This window comes from Phyllobates terribilis, unplaced genomic scaffold (assembly GCF_046119375.1).
Source record: "Phyllobates terribilis strain yellow unplaced genomic scaffold, ASM4611937v1 Scaffold_223__1_contigs__length_3252167, whole genome shotgun sequence".
NCBI lineage: Eukaryota > Metazoa > Chordata > Amphibia > Anura > Dendrobatidae > Phyllobates > Phyllobates terribilis.
Window position 1 is genome coordinate 2,602,688 of NW_027362983.1, and position 16,093 is coordinate 2,618,780.

General features: G+C 45.2%; 12 non-coding genes and 1 pseudogene across 12 annotated transcripts; all 13 read right to left on the reverse strand.

Moving 5' to 3' along the window:
- Positions 1–449: 449 nt before the first annotated feature.
- LOC141214520 (U2 spliceosomal RNA) lies at positions 450–640 on the reverse strand. The gene has a single exon (XR_012283725.1). It is a non-coding gene; the product is annotated as a U2 spliceosomal RNA (small nuclear RNA).
- A 1,115-nt stretch (positions 641–1,755) lies between these two features.
- Positions 1,756–1,946, reverse strand: LOC141214521 (U2 spliceosomal RNA). Its single transcript, XR_012283726.1, has one exon. It is a non-coding gene; the product is annotated as a U2 spliceosomal RNA (small nuclear RNA).
- Positions 1,947–3,061: 1,115 nt separating this feature from the next.
- On the reverse strand, positions 3,062–3,252 carry LOC141214523 (U2 spliceosomal RNA). The gene has a single exon (XR_012283728.1). It is a non-coding gene; the product is annotated as a U2 spliceosomal RNA (small nuclear RNA).
- A 1,115-nt stretch (positions 3,253–4,367) lies between these two features.
- On the reverse strand, positions 4,368–4,558 carry LOC141214525 (U2 spliceosomal RNA). Its single transcript, XR_012283729.1, has one exon. It is a non-coding gene; the product is annotated as a U2 spliceosomal RNA (small nuclear RNA).
- A 1,109-nt stretch (positions 4,559–5,667) lies between these two features.
- LOC141214526 (U2 spliceosomal RNA) lies at positions 5,668–5,858 on the reverse strand. The gene has a single exon (XR_012283730.1). It is a non-coding gene; the product is annotated as a U2 spliceosomal RNA (small nuclear RNA).
- Positions 5,859–6,973: 1,115 nt separating this feature from the next.
- Positions 6,974–7,164, reverse strand: LOC141214527 (U2 spliceosomal RNA). The gene has a single exon (XR_012283731.1). It is a non-coding gene; the product is annotated as a U2 spliceosomal RNA (small nuclear RNA).
- Positions 7,165–8,278: 1,114 nt separating this feature from the next.
- Positions 8,279–8,469, reverse strand: LOC141214528 (U2 spliceosomal RNA). The gene has a single exon (XR_012283732.1). It is a non-coding gene; the product is annotated as a U2 spliceosomal RNA (small nuclear RNA).
- A 1,115-nt stretch (positions 8,470–9,584) lies between these two features.
- On the reverse strand, positions 9,585–9,775 carry LOC141214902 (U2 spliceosomal RNA). The gene has a single exon (XR_012284092.1). It is a non-coding gene; the product is annotated as a U2 spliceosomal RNA (small nuclear RNA).
- Positions 9,776–10,889: 1,114 nt separating this feature from the next.
- Positions 10,890–11,080, reverse strand: LOC141214529 (U2 spliceosomal RNA). The gene has a single exon (XR_012283733.1). It is a non-coding gene; the product is annotated as a U2 spliceosomal RNA (small nuclear RNA).
- Positions 11,081–12,195: 1,115 nt separating this feature from the next.
- LOC141214903 (U2 spliceosomal RNA) lies at positions 12,196–12,386 on the reverse strand. Its single transcript, XR_012284093.1, has one exon. It is a non-coding gene; the product is annotated as a U2 spliceosomal RNA (small nuclear RNA).
- A 1,115-nt stretch (positions 12,387–13,501) lies between these two features.
- Positions 13,502–13,684, reverse strand: LOC141214968 (U2 spliceosomal RNA). Its single transcript, XR_012284145.1, has one exon. It is a non-coding gene; the product is annotated as a U2 spliceosomal RNA (small nuclear RNA).
- Positions 13,685–14,480: 796 nt separating this feature from the next.
- On the reverse strand, positions 14,481–14,572 carry LOC141214477 (U2 spliceosomal RNA; annotated as a pseudogene).
- A 1,115-nt stretch (positions 14,573–15,687) lies between these two features.
- On the reverse strand, positions 15,688–15,878 carry LOC141214530 (U2 spliceosomal RNA). The gene has a single exon (XR_012283734.1). It is a non-coding gene; the product is annotated as a U2 spliceosomal RNA (small nuclear RNA).
- Positions 15,879–16,093: the final 215 nt, after the last annotated feature.

Consider the following 16,093-nt stretch of genomic DNA (forward strand, 5'->3'; position numbering starts at 1 on the left):
AAGCGCAGCAGAGTAACCAGCGCACATACCTGTTAGCTCAGGTGAGTTTAAAAGGCTGCTGTTGATAACAAGGGCATTTGCTAAATAGATGGTGTGTGTGCAACAATATACTGAAAGGTCAATTATATTGTGCAGCTTATCTCACCACCTGTAGTTATTTAGGTGAAAGCTCCAAAATGCTTGCCTAATATGTCTGTTTATCCAAAAGGAAGTAAAAAGGGAGAGCTAGAAAGATAGCATTGCATCACATTACATGGCAATGCAATGCACAGTTGCTGAAGTTGAACCAAAATGAGCTTGTAATCTGGCTTCTGCAACTTTGAACATGAAAAATCCAATGAGGAGAAGAAAAGCAAAGCCAAAGAGTCCATCCCAAAATCCGACAAACAAGCAAAATGAACAAAAAACATTGAATTCAATTCTTTCTGATTTTAGAAACTGCATTAAAGAAGGGGTGCACCGGTCCTGGAGATACTGCAATACCAGGTCAATGCGTGGAGTGGACAGAGCAAGCTCTTTTTCCATCTCCCTGTTCTAAAAATCCATTTAATATATGGTCCCCAGATAGGGGACGTATCAGATATTAAACTGATAAGAACAGATACTACACTTGATCTTAGCCAAAAGGCCGAGAAGCGATCACCAGAATTGGTTTCAAACTACGGAGCCACCCAAGGATCCTGAAAAGTCCATTTGTGGAGATGAGCTCCTGGACTCCCGTTAAGAAGACATGTTGTCAACCTCTAGATCCCTTACATGCCTGCACTTTTCGGCTTGCTGCTGCTGCAATCCACGCGTTTTAGATCTGCATAACTCCACCTCTTTAAACACAGCACCTTCACCCCCTGCTGTTCCCACCCGCCTCAACACCGTTGGAAGGGAGGAGAACCAATTAAGGCGGGGGGTGGGGTGGAACGAGCAGCAGTCTACCCTTAGCAGGAGGGCTCCTGATTACATACCTCTCCTGCTGCTGCTGCTGCTGGCTGTCCAGCAGCAGACTGAAGGTGGCTGCTGCTGTGCACAGGTATATAAAGGCTCAGAGCCTATTATGACACGCGCAGCCAGCGTTCCATTGCCACATTCCATCTACTGCAGGCAGGATACCTGGCTGGCTGAATGTCGCTGAGAAGCTCACAGAGACCGCCATAAGCAACAGTTTAACAGAATGCCACAGACTAATCAACCAAATTTTTTGGGTTGGGTTCTCTTTTATAGTCTGCAGGCATTAAATGAAAGAAGTCAGTGTTCCAGCAGAAGGAGACAACGTTTCAGAAAAGGCATTGTAGCAAACCAAAAAAGAAATTTTAAGCGCAGCAGAGTAACCAGCGCACATACCTGTTAGCTCAGGTGAGTTTAAAAGGCTGCTGTTGATAACAAGGGCATTTGCTAAATAGATGGTGTGTGTGCAACAATATACTGAAAGGTCAATTATATTGTGCAGCTTATCTCACCACCTGTAGTTATTTAGGTGAAAGCTCCAAAATGCTTGCCTAATAAATCTGTTTATCCAAAAGGAAGTAAAAAGGGAGAGCTAGAAAGATAGCATTGCATCACATTACATGGCAATGCAATGCACAGTTGCTGAAGTTGAACCAAAATGAGCTTGTAATCTGGCTTCTGCAACTTTGAACATGAAAAATCCAATGAGGAGAAGAAAAGCAAAGCCAAAGAGTCCATCCCAAAATCCGACAAACAAGCAAAATGAACAAAAAACATTGAATTCAATTCTTTCTGATTTTAGAAACTGCATTAAAGAAGGGGTGCACCGGTCCTGGAGATACTGCAATACCAGGTCAATGCGTGGAGTGGACAGAGCAAGCTCTTTTTCCATCTCCCTGTTCTAAAAATCCATTTAATATATGGTCCCCAGATAGGGGACGTATCAGATATTAAACTGATAAGAACAGATACTACACTTGATCTTAGCCAAAAGGCCGAGAAGCGATAACCAGAATTGGTTTCAAACTACGGAGCCACCCAAGGATCCTGAAAAGTCCATTTGTGGAGATGAGCTCCTGGACTCCCGTTAAGAAGACATGTTGTCAACCTCTAGATCCCTTACATGCCTGCACTTTTCGGCTTGCTGCTGCTGCAATCCACGCATTTTAGATCTGCATAACTCCACCTCTTTAAACACAGCACCTTCACCCCCTGCTGTTCCCACCCGCCTCAACACCGTTGGAAGGGAGGAGAACCAATTAAGGCGGGGGGTGGGGTGGAACGAGCAGCTGTCTACCCTTAGCAGGAGGGCTCCTGATTACATACCTCTCCTGCTGCTGCTGCTGCTGGCTGTCCAGCAGCAGACTGAAGGTGGCTGCTGCTGTGCACAGGTATATAAAGGCTCAGAGCCTATTATGACACGCGCAGCCAGCGTTCCATTGCCACATTCCATCTACTGCAGGCAGGATACCTGGCTGGCTGAATGTCGCTGAGAAGCTCACAGAGACCGCCATAAGCAACAGTTTAACAGAATGCCACAGACTAATCAACCAAACTTTTTGGGTTGGGTTCTCTTTTATAGTCTGCAGGCATTAAATGAAAGAAGTCAGTGTTCCAGCAGAAGGAGACAACGTTTCAGAAAAGGCATTGTAGCAAACCAAAAAAGAAATTTTAAGCGCAGCAGAGTAACCAGCGCACATACCTGTTAGCTCAGGTGAGTTTAAAAGGCTGCTGTTGATAACAAGGGCATTTGCTAAATAGATGGTGTGTGTGCAACAATATACTGAAAGGTCAATTATATTGTGCAGCTTATCTCACCACCTGTAGTTATTTAGGTGAAAGCTCCAAAATGCTTGCCTAATATGTCTGTTTATCCAAAAGGAAGTAAAAAGGGAGAGCTAGAAAGATAGCATTGCATCACATTACATGGCAATGCAATGCACAGTTGCTGAAGTTGAACCAAAATGAGCTTGTAATCTGGCTTCTGCAACTTTGAACATGAAAAATCCAATGAGGAGAAGAAAAGCAAAGCCAAAGAGTCCATCCCAAAATCCGACAAACAAGCAAAATGAACAAAAAACATTGAATTCAATTCTTTCTGATTTTAGAAACTGCATTAAAGAAGGGGTGCACCGGTCCTGGAGATACTGCAATACCAGGTCAATGCGTGGAGTGGACAGAGCAAGCTCTTTTTCCATCTCCCTGTTCTAAAAATCCATTTAATATATGGTCCCCAGATAGGGGACGTATCAGATATTAAACTGATAAGAACAGATACTACACTTGATCTTAGCCAAAAGGCCGAGAAGCGATAACCAGAATTGGTTTCAAACTACAGAGCCACCCAAGGATCCTGAAAAGTCCATTTGTGGAGATGAGCTCCTGGACTCCCGTTAAGAAGACATGTTGTCAACCTCTAGATCCCTTACATGCCTGCACTTTTCGGCTTGCTGCTGCTGCAATCCACGCGTTTTAGATCTGCATAACTCCACCTCTTTAAACACAGCACCTTCACCCCCTGCTGTTCCCACCCGCCTCAACACCGTTGGAAGGGAGGAGAACCAATTAAGGCGGGGGGTGGGGTGGAACGAGCAGCTGTCTACCCTTAGCAGGAGGGCTCCTGATTACATACCTCTCCTGCTGCTGCTGCTGCTGGCTGTCCAGCAGCAGACTGAAGGTGGCTGCTGCTGTGCACAGGTATATAAAGGCTCAGAGCCTATTATGACACGCGCAGCCAGCGTTCCATTGCCACATTCCATCTACTGCAGGCAGGATACCTGGCTGGCTGAATGTCGCTGAGAAGCTCACAGAGACCGCCATAAGCAACAGTTTAACAGAATGCCACAGACTAATCAACCAAACTTTTTGGGTTGGGTTCTCTTTTATAGTCTGCAGGCATTAAATGAAAGAAGTCAGTGTTCCAGCAGAAGGAGACAACATTTCAGAAAAGGCATTGTAGCAAACCAAAAAAGAAATTTTAAGCGCAGCAGAGTAACCAGCGCACATACCTGTTAGCTCAGGTGAGTTTAAAAGGCTGCTGTTGATAACAAGGGCATTTGCTAAATAGATGGTGTGTGTGCAACAATATACTGAAAGGTCAATTATATTGTGCAGCTTATCTCACCACCTGTAGTTATTTAGGTGAAAGCTCCAAAATGCTTGCCTAATATGTCTGTTTATCCAAAAGGAAGTAAAAAGGGAGAGCTAGAAAGATAGCATTGCATCACATTACATGGCAATGCAATGCACAGTTGCTGAAGTTGAACCAAAATGAGCTTGTAATCTGGCTTCTGCAACTTTGAACATGAAAAATCCAATGAGGAGAAGAAAAGCAAAGCCAAAGAGTCCATCCCAAAATCCGACAAACAAGCAAAATGAACAAAAAACATTGAATTCAATTCTTTCTGATTTTAGAAACTGCATTAAAGAAGGGGTGCACCGGTCCTGGAGATACTGCAATACCAGGTCAATGCGTGGAGTGGACAGAGCAAGCTCTTTTTCCATCTCCCTGTTCTAAAAATCCATTTAATATATGGTCCCCAGATAGGGGACGTATCAGATATTAAACTGATAAGAACAGATACTACACTTGATCTTAGCCAAAAGGCCGAGAAGCGATAACCAGAATTGGTTTCAAACTACGGAGCCACCCAAGGATCCTGAAAAGTCCATTTGTGGAGATGAGCTCCTGGACTCCCGTTAAGAAGACATGTTGTCAACCTCTAGATCCCTTACATGCCTGCACTTTTCGGCTTGCTGCTGCTGCAATCCACGCGTTTTAGATCTGCATAACTCCACCTCTTTAAACACAGCACCTTCACCCCCTGCTGTTCCCACCCGCCTCAACACCGTTGGAAGGGAGGAGAACCAATTAAGGCGGGGGGTGGGGTGGAACGAGCAGCTGTCTACCCTTAGCAGGAGGGCTCCTGATTACATACCTCTCCTGCTGCTGCTGGCTGTCCAGCAGCAGACTGAAGGTGGCTGCTGCTGTGCACAGGTATATAAAGGCTCAGAGCCTATTATGACACGCGCAGCCAGCGTTCCATTGCCACATTCCATCTACTGCAGGCAGGATACCTGGCTGGCTGAATGTCGCTGAGAAGCTCACAGAGACCGCCATAAGCAACAGTTTAACAGAATGCCACAGACTAATCAACCAAACTTTTTGGGTTGGGTTCTCTTTTATAGTCTGCAGGCATTAAATGAAAGAAGTCAGTGTTCCAGCAGAAGGAGACAACGTTTCAGAAAAGGCATTGTAGCAAACCAAAAAAGAAATTTTAAGCGCAGCAGAGTAACCAGCGCACATACCTGTTAGCTCAGGTGAGTTTTAAAGGCTGCTGTTGATAACAAGGGCATTTGCTAAATAGATGGTGTGTGTGCAACAATATACTGAAAGGTCAATTATATTGTGCAGCTTATCTCACCACCTGTAGTTATTTAGGTGAAAGCTCCAAAATGCTTGCCTAATATGTCTGTTTATCCAAAAGGAAGTAAAAAGGGAGAGCTAGAAAGATAGCATTGCATCACATTACATGGCAATGCAATGCACAGTTGCTGAAGTTGAACCAAAATGAGCTTGTAATCTGGCTTCTGCAACTTTGAACATGAAAAATCCAATGAGGAGAAGAAAAGCAAAGCCAAAGAGTCCATCCCAAAATCCGACAAACAAGCAAAATGAACAAAAAACATTGAATTCAATTCTTTCTGATTTTAGAAACTGCATTAAAGAAGGGGTGCACCGGTCCTGGAGATACTGCAATACCAGGTCAATGCGTGGAGTGGACAGAGCAAGCTCTTTTTCCATCTCCCTGTTCTAAAAATCCATTTAATATATGGTCCCCAGATAGGGGACGTATCAGATATTAAACTGATAAGAACAGATACTACACTTGATCTTAGCCAAAAGGCCGAGAAGCGATAACCAGAATTGGTTTCAAACTACGGAGCCACCCAAGGATCCTGAAAAGTCCATTTGTGGAGATGAGCTCCTGGACTCCCGTTAAGAAGACATGTTGTCAACCTCTAGATCCCTTACATGCCTGCACTTTTCGGCTTGCTGCTGCTGCAATCCACGCGTTTTAGATCTGCATAACTCCACCTCTTTAAACACAGCACCTTCACCCCCTGCTGTTCCCACCCGCCTCAACACCGTTGGAAGGGAGGAGAACCAATTAAGGCGGGGGGTGGGGTGGAACGAGCAGCTGTCTACCCTTAGCAGGAGGGCTCCTGATTACATACCTCTCCTGCTGCTGCTGCTGCTGGCTGTCCAGCAGCAGACTGAAGGTGGCTGCTGCTGTGCACAGGTATATAAAGGCTCAGAGCCTATTATGACACGCGCAGCCAGCGTTCCATTGCCACATTCCATCTACTGCAGGCAGGATACCTGGCTGGCTGAATGTCGCTGAGAAGCTCACAGAGACCGCCATAAGCAACAGTTTAACAGAATGCCACAGACTAATCAACCAAACTTTTTGGGTTGGGTTCTCTTTTATAGTCTGCAGGCATTAAATGAAAGAAGTCAGTGTTCCAGCAGAAGGAGACAACGTTTCAGAAAAGGCATTGTAGCAAACCAAAAAAGAAATTTTAAGCGCAGCAGAGTAACCAGCGCACATACCTGTTAGCTCAGGTGAGTTTAAAAGGCTGCTGTTGATAACAAGGGCATTTGCTAAATAAATGGTGTGTGTGCAACAATATACTGAAAGGTCAATTATATTGTGCAGCTTATCTCACCACCTGTAGTTATTTAGGTGAAAGCTCCAAAATGCTTGCCTAATATGTCTGTTTATCCAAAAGGAAGTAAAAAGGGAGAGCTAGAAAGATAGCATTGCATCACATTACATGGCAATGCAATGCACAGTTGCTGAAGTTGAACCAAAATGAGCTTGTAATCTGGCTTCTGCAACTTTGAACATGAAAAATCCAATGAGGAGAAGAAAAGCAAAGCCAAAGAGTCCATCCCAAAATCCGACAAACAAGCAAAATGAACAAAAAACATTGAATTCAATTCTTTCTGATTTTAGAAACTGCATTACAGAAGGGGTGCACCGGTCCTGGAGATACTGCAATACCAGGTCAATGCGTGGAGTGGACAGAGCAAGCTCTTTTTCCATCTCCCTGTTCTAAAAATCCATTTAATATATGGTCCCCAGATAGGGGACGTATCAGATATTAAACTGATAAGAACAGATACTACACTTGATCTTAGCCAAAAGGCCGAGAAGCGATAACCAGAATTGGTTTCAAACTATGGAGCCACCCAAGGATCCTGAAAAGTCCATTTGTGGAGATGAGCTCCTGGACTCCCGTTAAGAAGACATGTTGTCAACCTCTAGATCCCTTACATGCCTGCACTTTTCGGCTTGCTGCTGCTGCAATCCACGCGTTTTAGATCTGCATAACTCCACCTCTTTAAACACAGCACCTTCACCCCCTGCTGTTCCCACCCGCCTCAACACCGTTGGAAGGGAGGAGAACCAATTAAGGCGGTGGGTGGGGTGGAACGAGCAGCTGTCTACCCTTAGCAGGAGGGCTCCTGATTACATACCTCTCCTGCTGCTGCTGCTGCTGGCTGTCCAGCAGCAGACTGAAGGTGGCTGCTGCTGTGCACAGGTATATAAAGGCTCAGAGCCTATTATGACACGCGCAGCCAGCGTTCCATTGCCACATTCCATCTACTGCAGGCAGGATACCTGGCTGGCTGAATGTCGCTGAGAAGCTCACAGAGACCGCCATAAGCAACAGTTTAACAGAATGCCACAGACTAATCAACCAAACTTTTTGGGTTGGGTTCTCTTTTATAGTCTGCAGGCATTAAATGAAAGAAGTCAGTGTTCCAGCAGAAGGAGACAACGTTTCAGAAAAGGCATTGTAGCAAACCAAAAAAGAAATTTTAAGCGCAGCAGAGTAACCAGCGCACATACCTGTTAGCTCAGGTGAGTTTAAAAGGCTGCTGTTGATAACAAGGGCATTTGCTAAATAGATGGTGTGTGTGCAACAATATACTGAAAGGTCAATTATATTGTGCAGCTTATCTCACCACCTGTAGTTATTTAGGTGAAAGCTCCAAAATGCTTGCCTAATATGTCTGTTTATCCAAAAGGAAGTAAAAAGGGAGAGCTAGAAAGATAGCATTGCATCACATTACATGGCAATGCAATGCACAGTTGCTGAAGTTGAACCAAAATGAGCTTGTAATCTGGCTTCTGCAACTTTGAACATGAAAAATCCAATGAGGAGAAGAAAAGCAAAGCCAAAGAGTCCATCCCAAAATCCGACAAACAAGCAAAATGAACAAAAACATTGAATTCAATTCTTTCTGATTTTAGAAACTGCATTAAAGAAGGGGTGCACCGGTCCTGGAGATACTGCAATACCAGGTCAATGCGTGGAGTGGACAGAGCAAGCTCTTTTTCCATCTCCCTGTTCTAAAAATCCATTTAATATATGGTCCCCAGATAGGGGACGTATCAGATATTAAACTGATAAGAACAGATACTACACTTGATCTTAGCCAAAAGGCCGAGAAGCGATAACCAGAATTGGTTTCAAACTACGGAGCCACCCAAGGATCCTGAAAAGTCCATTTGTGGAGATGAGCTCCTGGACTCCCGTTAAGAAGACATGTTGTCAACCTCTAGATCCCTTACATGCCTGCACTTTTCGGCTTGCTGCTGCTGCAATCCACGCGTTTTAGATCTGCATAACTCCACCTCTTTAAACACAGCACCTTCACCCCCTGCTGTTCCCACCCGCCTCAACACCGTTGGAAGGGAGGAGAACCAATTAAGGCGGGGGGTGGGGTGGAACGAGCAGCTGTCTACCCTTAGCAGGAGGGCTCCTGATTACATACCTCTCCTGCTGCTGCTGCTGCTGGCTGTCCAGCAGCAGACTGAAGGTGGCTGCTGCTGTGCACAGGTATATAAAGGCTCAGAGCCTATTATGACACGCGCAGCCAGCGTTCCATTGCCACATTCCATCTACTGCAGGCAGGATACCTGGCTGGCTGAATGTCGCTGAGAAGCTCACAGAGACCGCCATAAGCAACAGTTTAACAGAATGCCACAGACTAATCAACCAAACTTTTTGGGTTGGGTTCTCTTTTATAGTCTGCAGGCATTAAATGAAAGAAGTCAGTGTTCCAGCAGAAGGAGACAACGTTTCAGAAAAGGCATTGTAGCAAACCAAAAAAGAAATTTTAAGCGCAGCAGAGTAACCAGCGCACATACCTGTTAGCTCAGGTGAGTTTAAAAGGCTGCTGTTGATAACAAGGGCATTTGCTAAATAGATGGTGTGTGTGCAACAATATACTGAAAGGTCAATTATATTGTGCAGCTTATCTCACCACCTGTAGTTATTTAGGTGAAAGCTCCAAAATGCTTGCCTAATATGTCTGTTTATCCAAAAGGAAGTAAAAAGGGAGAGCTAGAAAGATAGCATTGCATCACATTACATGGCAATGCAATGCACAGTTGCTGAAGTTGAACCAAAATGAGCTTGTAATCTGGCTTCTGCAACTTTGAACATGAAAAATCCAATGAGGAGAAGAAAAGCAAAGCCAAAGAGTCCATCCCAAAATCCGACAAACAAGCAAAATGAACAAAAAACATTGAATTCAATTCTTTCTGATTTTAGAAACTGCATTACAGAAGGGGTGCACCGGTCCTGGAGATACTGCAATACCAGGTCAATGCGTGGAGTGGACAGAGGAGGCTCTTTTTCCATCTCCCTGTTCTAAAAATCCATTTAATATATGGTCCCCAGATAGGGGACGTATCAGATATTAAACTGATAAGAACAGATACTACACTTGATCTTAGCCAAAAGGCCGAGAAGCGATAACCAGAATTGGTTTCAAACTACGGAGCCACCCAAGGATCCTGAAAAGTCCATTTGTGGAGATGAGCTCCTGGACTCCCGTTAAGAAGACATGTTGTCAACCTCTAGATCCCTTACATGCCTGCACTTTTCGGCTTGCTGCTGCTGCAATCCACGCGTTTTAGATCTGCATAACTCCACCTCTTTAAACACAGCACCTTCACCCCCTGCTGTTCCCACCCGCCTCAACACCGTTGGAAGGGAGGAGAACCAATTAAGGCGGGGGGTGGGGTGGAACGAGCAGCTGTCTACCCTTAGCAGGAGGGCTCCTGATTACATACCTCTCCTGCTGCTGCTGCTGCTGGCTGTCCAGCAGCAGACTGAAGGTGGCTGCTGCTGTGCACAGGTATATAAAGGCTCAGAGCCTATTATGACACGCGCAGCCAGCGTTCCATTGCCACATTCCATCTACTGCAGGCAGGATACCTGGCTGGCTGAATGTCGCTGAGAAGCTCACAGAGACCGCCATAAGCAACAGTTTAACAGAATGCCACAGACTAATCAACCAAACTTTTTGGGTTGGGTTCTCTTTTATAGTCTGCAGGCATTAAATGAAAGAAGTCAGTGTTCCAGCAGAAGGAGACAACGTTTCAGAAAAGGCATTGTAGCAAACCAAAAAAGAAATTTTAAGCGCAGCAGAGTAACCAGCGCACATACCTGTTAGCTCAGGTGAGTTTAAAAGGCTGCTGTTGATAACAAGGGCATTTGCTAAATAGATGGTGTGTGTGCAACAATATACTGAAAGGTCAATTATATTGTGCAGCTTATCTCACCACCTGTAGTTATTTAGGTGAAAGCTCCAAAATGCTTGCCTAATATGTCTGTTTATCCAAAAGGAAGTAAAAAGGGAGAGCTAGAAAGATAGCATTGCATCACATTACATGGCAATGCAATGCACAGTTGCTGAAGTTGAACCAAAATGAGCTTGTAATCTGGCTTCTGCAACTTTGAACATGAAAAATCCAATGAGGAGAAGAAAAGCAAAGCCAAAGAGTCCATCCCAAAATCCGACAAACAAGCAAAATGAACAAAAACATTGAATTCAATTCTTTCTGATTTTAGAAACTGCATTAAAGAAGGGGTGCACCGGTCCTGGAGATACTGCAATACCAGGTCAATGCGTGGAGTGGACAGAGCAAGCTCTTTTTCCATCTCCCTGTTCTAAAAATCCATTTAATATATGGTCCCCAGATAGGGGACGTATCAGATATTAAACTGATAAGAACAGATACTACACTTGATCTTAGCCAAAAGGCCGAGAAGCGATAACCAGAATTGGTTTCAAACTACGGAGCCACCCAAGGATCCTGAAAAGTCCATTTGTGGAGATGAGCTCCTGGACTCCCGTTAAGAAGACATGTTGTCAACCTCTAGATCCCTTACATGCCTGCACTTTTCGGCTTGCTGCTGCTGCAATCCACGCGTTTTAGATCTGCATAACTCCACCTCTTTAAACACAGCACCTTCACCCCCTGCTGTTCCCACCCGCCTCAACACCGTTGGAAGGGAGGAGAACCAATTAAGGCGGGGGGTGGGGTGGAACGAGCAGCTGTCTACCCTTAGCAGGAGGGCTCCTGATTACATACCTCTCCTGCTGCTGCTGCTGCTGGCTGTCCAGCAGCAGACTGAAGGTGGCTGCTGCTGTGCACAGGTATATAAAGGCTCAGAGCCTATTATGACACGCGCAGCCAGCGTTCCATTGCCACATTCCATCTACTGCAGGCAGGATACCTGGCTGGCTGAATGTCGCTGAGAAGCTCACAGAGACCGCCATAAGCAACAGTTTAACAGAATGCCACAGACTAATCAACCAAACTTTTTGGGTTGGGTTCTCTTTTATAGTCTGCAGGCATTAAATGAAAGAAGTCAGTGTTCCAGCAGAAGGAGACAACGTTTCAGAAAAGGCATTGTAGCAAACCAAAAAAGAAATTTTAAGCGCAGCAGAGTAACCAGCGCACATACCTGTTAGCTCAGGTGAGTTTAAAAGGCTGCTGTTGATAACAAGGGCATTTGCTAAATAGATGGTGTGTGTGCAACAATATACTGAAAGGTCAATTATATTGTGCAGCTTATCTCACCACCTGTAGTTATTTAGGTGAAAGCTCCAAAATGCTTGCCTAATATGTCTGTTTATCCAAAAGGAAGTAAAAAGGGAGAGCTAGAAAGATAGCATTGCATCACATTACATGGCAATGCAATGCACAGTTGCTGAAGTTGAACCAAAATGAGCTTGTAATCTGGCTTCTGCAACTTTGAACATGAAAAATCCAATGAGGAGAAGAAAAGCAAAGCCAAAGAGTCCATCCCAAAATCCGACAAACAAGCAAAATGAACAAAAAACATTGAATTCAATTCTTTCTGATTTTAGAAACCGCATTACAGAAGGGGTGCACCGGTCCTGGAGATACTGCAATACCAGGTCAATGCGTGGAGTGGACAGAGGAGGCTCTTTTTCCATCTCCCTGTTCTAAAAATCCATTTAATATATGGTCCCCAGATAGGGGACGTATCAGATATTAAACTGATAAGAACAGATACTACACTTGATCTTAGCCAAAAGGCCGAGAAGCGATAACCAGAATTGGTTTCAAACTACGGAGCCACCCAAGGATCCTGAAAAGTCCATTTGTGGAGATGAGCTCCTGGACTCCCGTTAAGAAGACATGTTGTCAACCTCTAGATCCCTTACATGCCTGCACTTTTCGGCTTGCTGCTGCTGCAATCCACGCGTTTTAGATCTGCATAACTCCACCTCTTTAAACACAGCACCTTCACCCCCTGCTGTTCCCACCCGCCTCAACACCGTTGGAAGGGAGGAGAACCAATTAAGGCGGGGGGTGGGGTGGAACGAGCAGCTGTCTACCCTTAGCAGGAGGGCTCCTGATTACATACCTCTCCTGCTACTGCTGCTGCTGGCTGTCCAGCAGCAGACTGAAGGTGGCTGCTGCTGTGCACAGGTATATAAAGGCTCAGAGCCTATTATGACACGCGCAGCCAGCGTTCCATTGCCACATTCCATCTACTGCAGGCAGGATACCTGGCTGGCTGAATGTCGCTGAGAAGCTCACAGAGACCGCCATAAGCAACAGTTTAACAGAATGCCACAGACTAATCAACCAAACTTTTTGGGTTGGGTTCTCTTTTATAGTCTGCAGGCATTAAATGAAAGAAGTCAGTGTTCCAGCAGAAGGAGACAACGTTTCAGAAAAGGCATTGTAGCAAACCAAAAAAGAAATTTTAAGCGCAGCAGAGTAACCAGCGCACATACCTGTTAGCTCAGGTGAGTTTAAAAGGCTGCTGTTGATAACAAGGGCATTTGCTAAATAGATGGTGTGTGTGCAACAATATACTGAAAGGTCAATTATATTGTGCAGCTTATCTCACCACCTGTAGTTATTTAGGTGAAAGCTCCAAAATGCTTGCCTAATATGTCTGTTTATCCAAAAGGAAGTAAAAAGGGAGAGCTAGAAAGATAGCATTGCATCACATTACATGGCAATGCAATGCACAGTTGCTGAAGTTGAACCAAAATGAGCTTGTAATCTGGCTTCTGCAACTTTGAACATGAAAAATCCAATGAGGAGAAGAAAAGCAAAGCCAAAGAGTCCATCCCAAAATCCGACAAACAAGCAAAATGAACAAAAAACATTGAATTCAATTCTTTCTGATTTTAGAAACTGCATTAAAGAAGGGGTGCACCGGTCCTGGAGATACTGCAATACCAGGTCAATGCGTGGAGTGGACAGAGCAAGCTCTTTTTCCATCTCCCTGTTCTAAAAATCCATTTAATATATGGTCCCCAGATAGGGGACGTATCAGATATTAAACTGATAAGAACAGATTTTTTTTTTTTTTTTTTCGAAAGCCCGAATTCGTGTACAAAACCCGAGTGCGCTTAAAAAAGTGACAAGTGCCACAAAAAAAGTGCACTAGGATGCTGGTCTTCTTGAAACCCTCTCCAAAAGGAGAAGAGTCCCCCAAACCATTCCCCGTCCCTCCGAGCCAGAAGGCCACAGCGAGGAACAGGGACAAATAGCCACCTCCAGCCGGAGCCAGAGGCGACCCAATCTTACCCCCAGCACCTGCCCGAGTTCTCACCCGAGCAAGGCACTGGGAGCCAAAGACTGTGCTCCCCTCCCGGAAGAGGGGAGCCAACAACGCTCTCCTCCAGAAAGAGGAGAGCCAGGGGGGTTCAGGGGGGAGCGGAACCTGATGGCCACACACTCCCCCCCTAGACCTGCCAAGAGAGGAACCCGTAAGGGAACTGCATCCCGACAAAATCCTAGTAAGGACGTGGACACACGTGAAAAAGTGGACACACAGTGACAAAAACATTAAATAAATAGTGAAGGTTTCACAGTATAATACTGCCCGGACCTTCGACCGGGAATTGAAAAATTCCCCATCCTAAGGCCAGAAGGCCCGGAATAAGGGTGTGTGTGAAGAAAGAAATATTGAAGTGCTAGTGCAAATGTGCCATAAACTCAAGTGGGGTTCCCAATCCCAGTGATTTGAGGCACCCCAGGATCACCACTCCTGGGGCACTTCACACTTCGGGCTTTCGATCTTCCCCGGCCCAATGGCGTCGATCCTGGGGGGCCATGCTTTCCACCAGATGACTATATTAGCCACCTGGCGTACTAACAAGCGCCTAAACCCCAGTGTGCATAATGTATCAATCTACTAGGGCGGCCAACATCCAAAACCGCCTTTTCGAAAGATACTACACTTGATCTTAGCCAAAAGGCCGAGAAGCGATAACCAGAATTGGTTTCAAACTACGGAGCCACCCAAGGATCCTGAAAAGTCCATTTGTGGAGATGAGCTCCTGGACTCCCGTTAAGAAGACATGTTGTCAACCTCTAGATCCCTTACATGCCTGCACTTTTCGGCTTGCTGCTGCTGCAATCCACGCGTTTTAGATCTGCATAACTCCACCTCTTTAAACACAGCACCTTCACCCCCTGCTGTTCCCACCCGCCTCAACACCGTTGGAAGGGAGGAGAACCAATTAAGGCGGGGGGTGGGGTGGAACGAGCAGCTGTCTACCCTTAGCAGGAGGGCTCCTGATTACATACCTCTCCTGCTGCTGCTGCTGCTGGCTGTCCAGCAGCAGACTGAAGGTGGCTGCTGCTGTGCACAGGTATATAAAGGCTCAGAGCCTATTATGACACGCGCAGCCAGCGTTCCATTGCCACATTCCATCTACTGCAGGCAGGATACCTGGCTGGCTGAATGTCGCTGAGAAGCTCACAGAGACCGCCATAAGCAACAGTTTAACAGAATGCCACAGACTAATCAACCAAACTTTTTGGGTTGGGTTCTCTTTTATAGTCTGCAGGCATTAAATGAAAGAAGTCAGTGTTCCAGCAGAAGGAGACAACGTTTCAGAAAAGGCATTGTAGCAAACCAAAAAAGAAATTTTAAGCGCAGCAGAGTAACCAGCGCACATACCTGTTAGCTCAGGTGAGTTTAAAAGGCTGCTGTTGATAACAAGGGCATTTGCTAAATAGATGGTGTGTGTGCAACAATATACTGAAAGGTCAATTATATTGTGCAGCTTATCTCACCACCTGTAGTTATTTAGGTGAAAGCTCCAAAATGCTTGCCTAATATGTCTGTTTATCCAAAAGGAAGTAAAAAGGGAGAGCTAGAAAGATAGCATTGCATCACATTACATGGCAATGCAATGCACAGTTGCTGAAGTTGAACCAAAATGAGCTTGTAATCTGGCTTCTGCAACTTTGAACATGAAAAATCCAATGAGGAGAAGAAAAGCAAAGCCAAAGAGTCCATCCCAAAATCCGACAAACAAGCAAAATGAACAAAAAACATTGAATTCAATTCTTTCTGATTTTAGAAACTGCATTAAAGAAGGGGTGCACCGGTCCTGGAGATACTGCAATACCAGGTCAATGCGTGGAGTGGACAGAGCAAGCTCTTTTTCCATCTCCCTGTTCTAAAAATCCATTTAATATATGGTCCCCAGATAGGGGACGTATCAGATATTAAACTGATAAGAACAGATACTACACTTGATCTTAGCCAAAAGGCCGAGAAGCGATAACCAGAATTGGTTTCAAACTACGGAGCCACCCAAGGATCCTGAAAAGTCCATTTGTGGAGATGAGCTCCTGGACTCCCGTTAAGAAGACATGTTGTCAACCTCTAGATCCCTTACATGCCTGCACTTTTCGGCTTGCTGCTGCTGCAATCCACGCGTTTTAGATCTGCATAACTCCACCTCTTTAAACACAGCACCTTCACCCCCTGCTGTTCC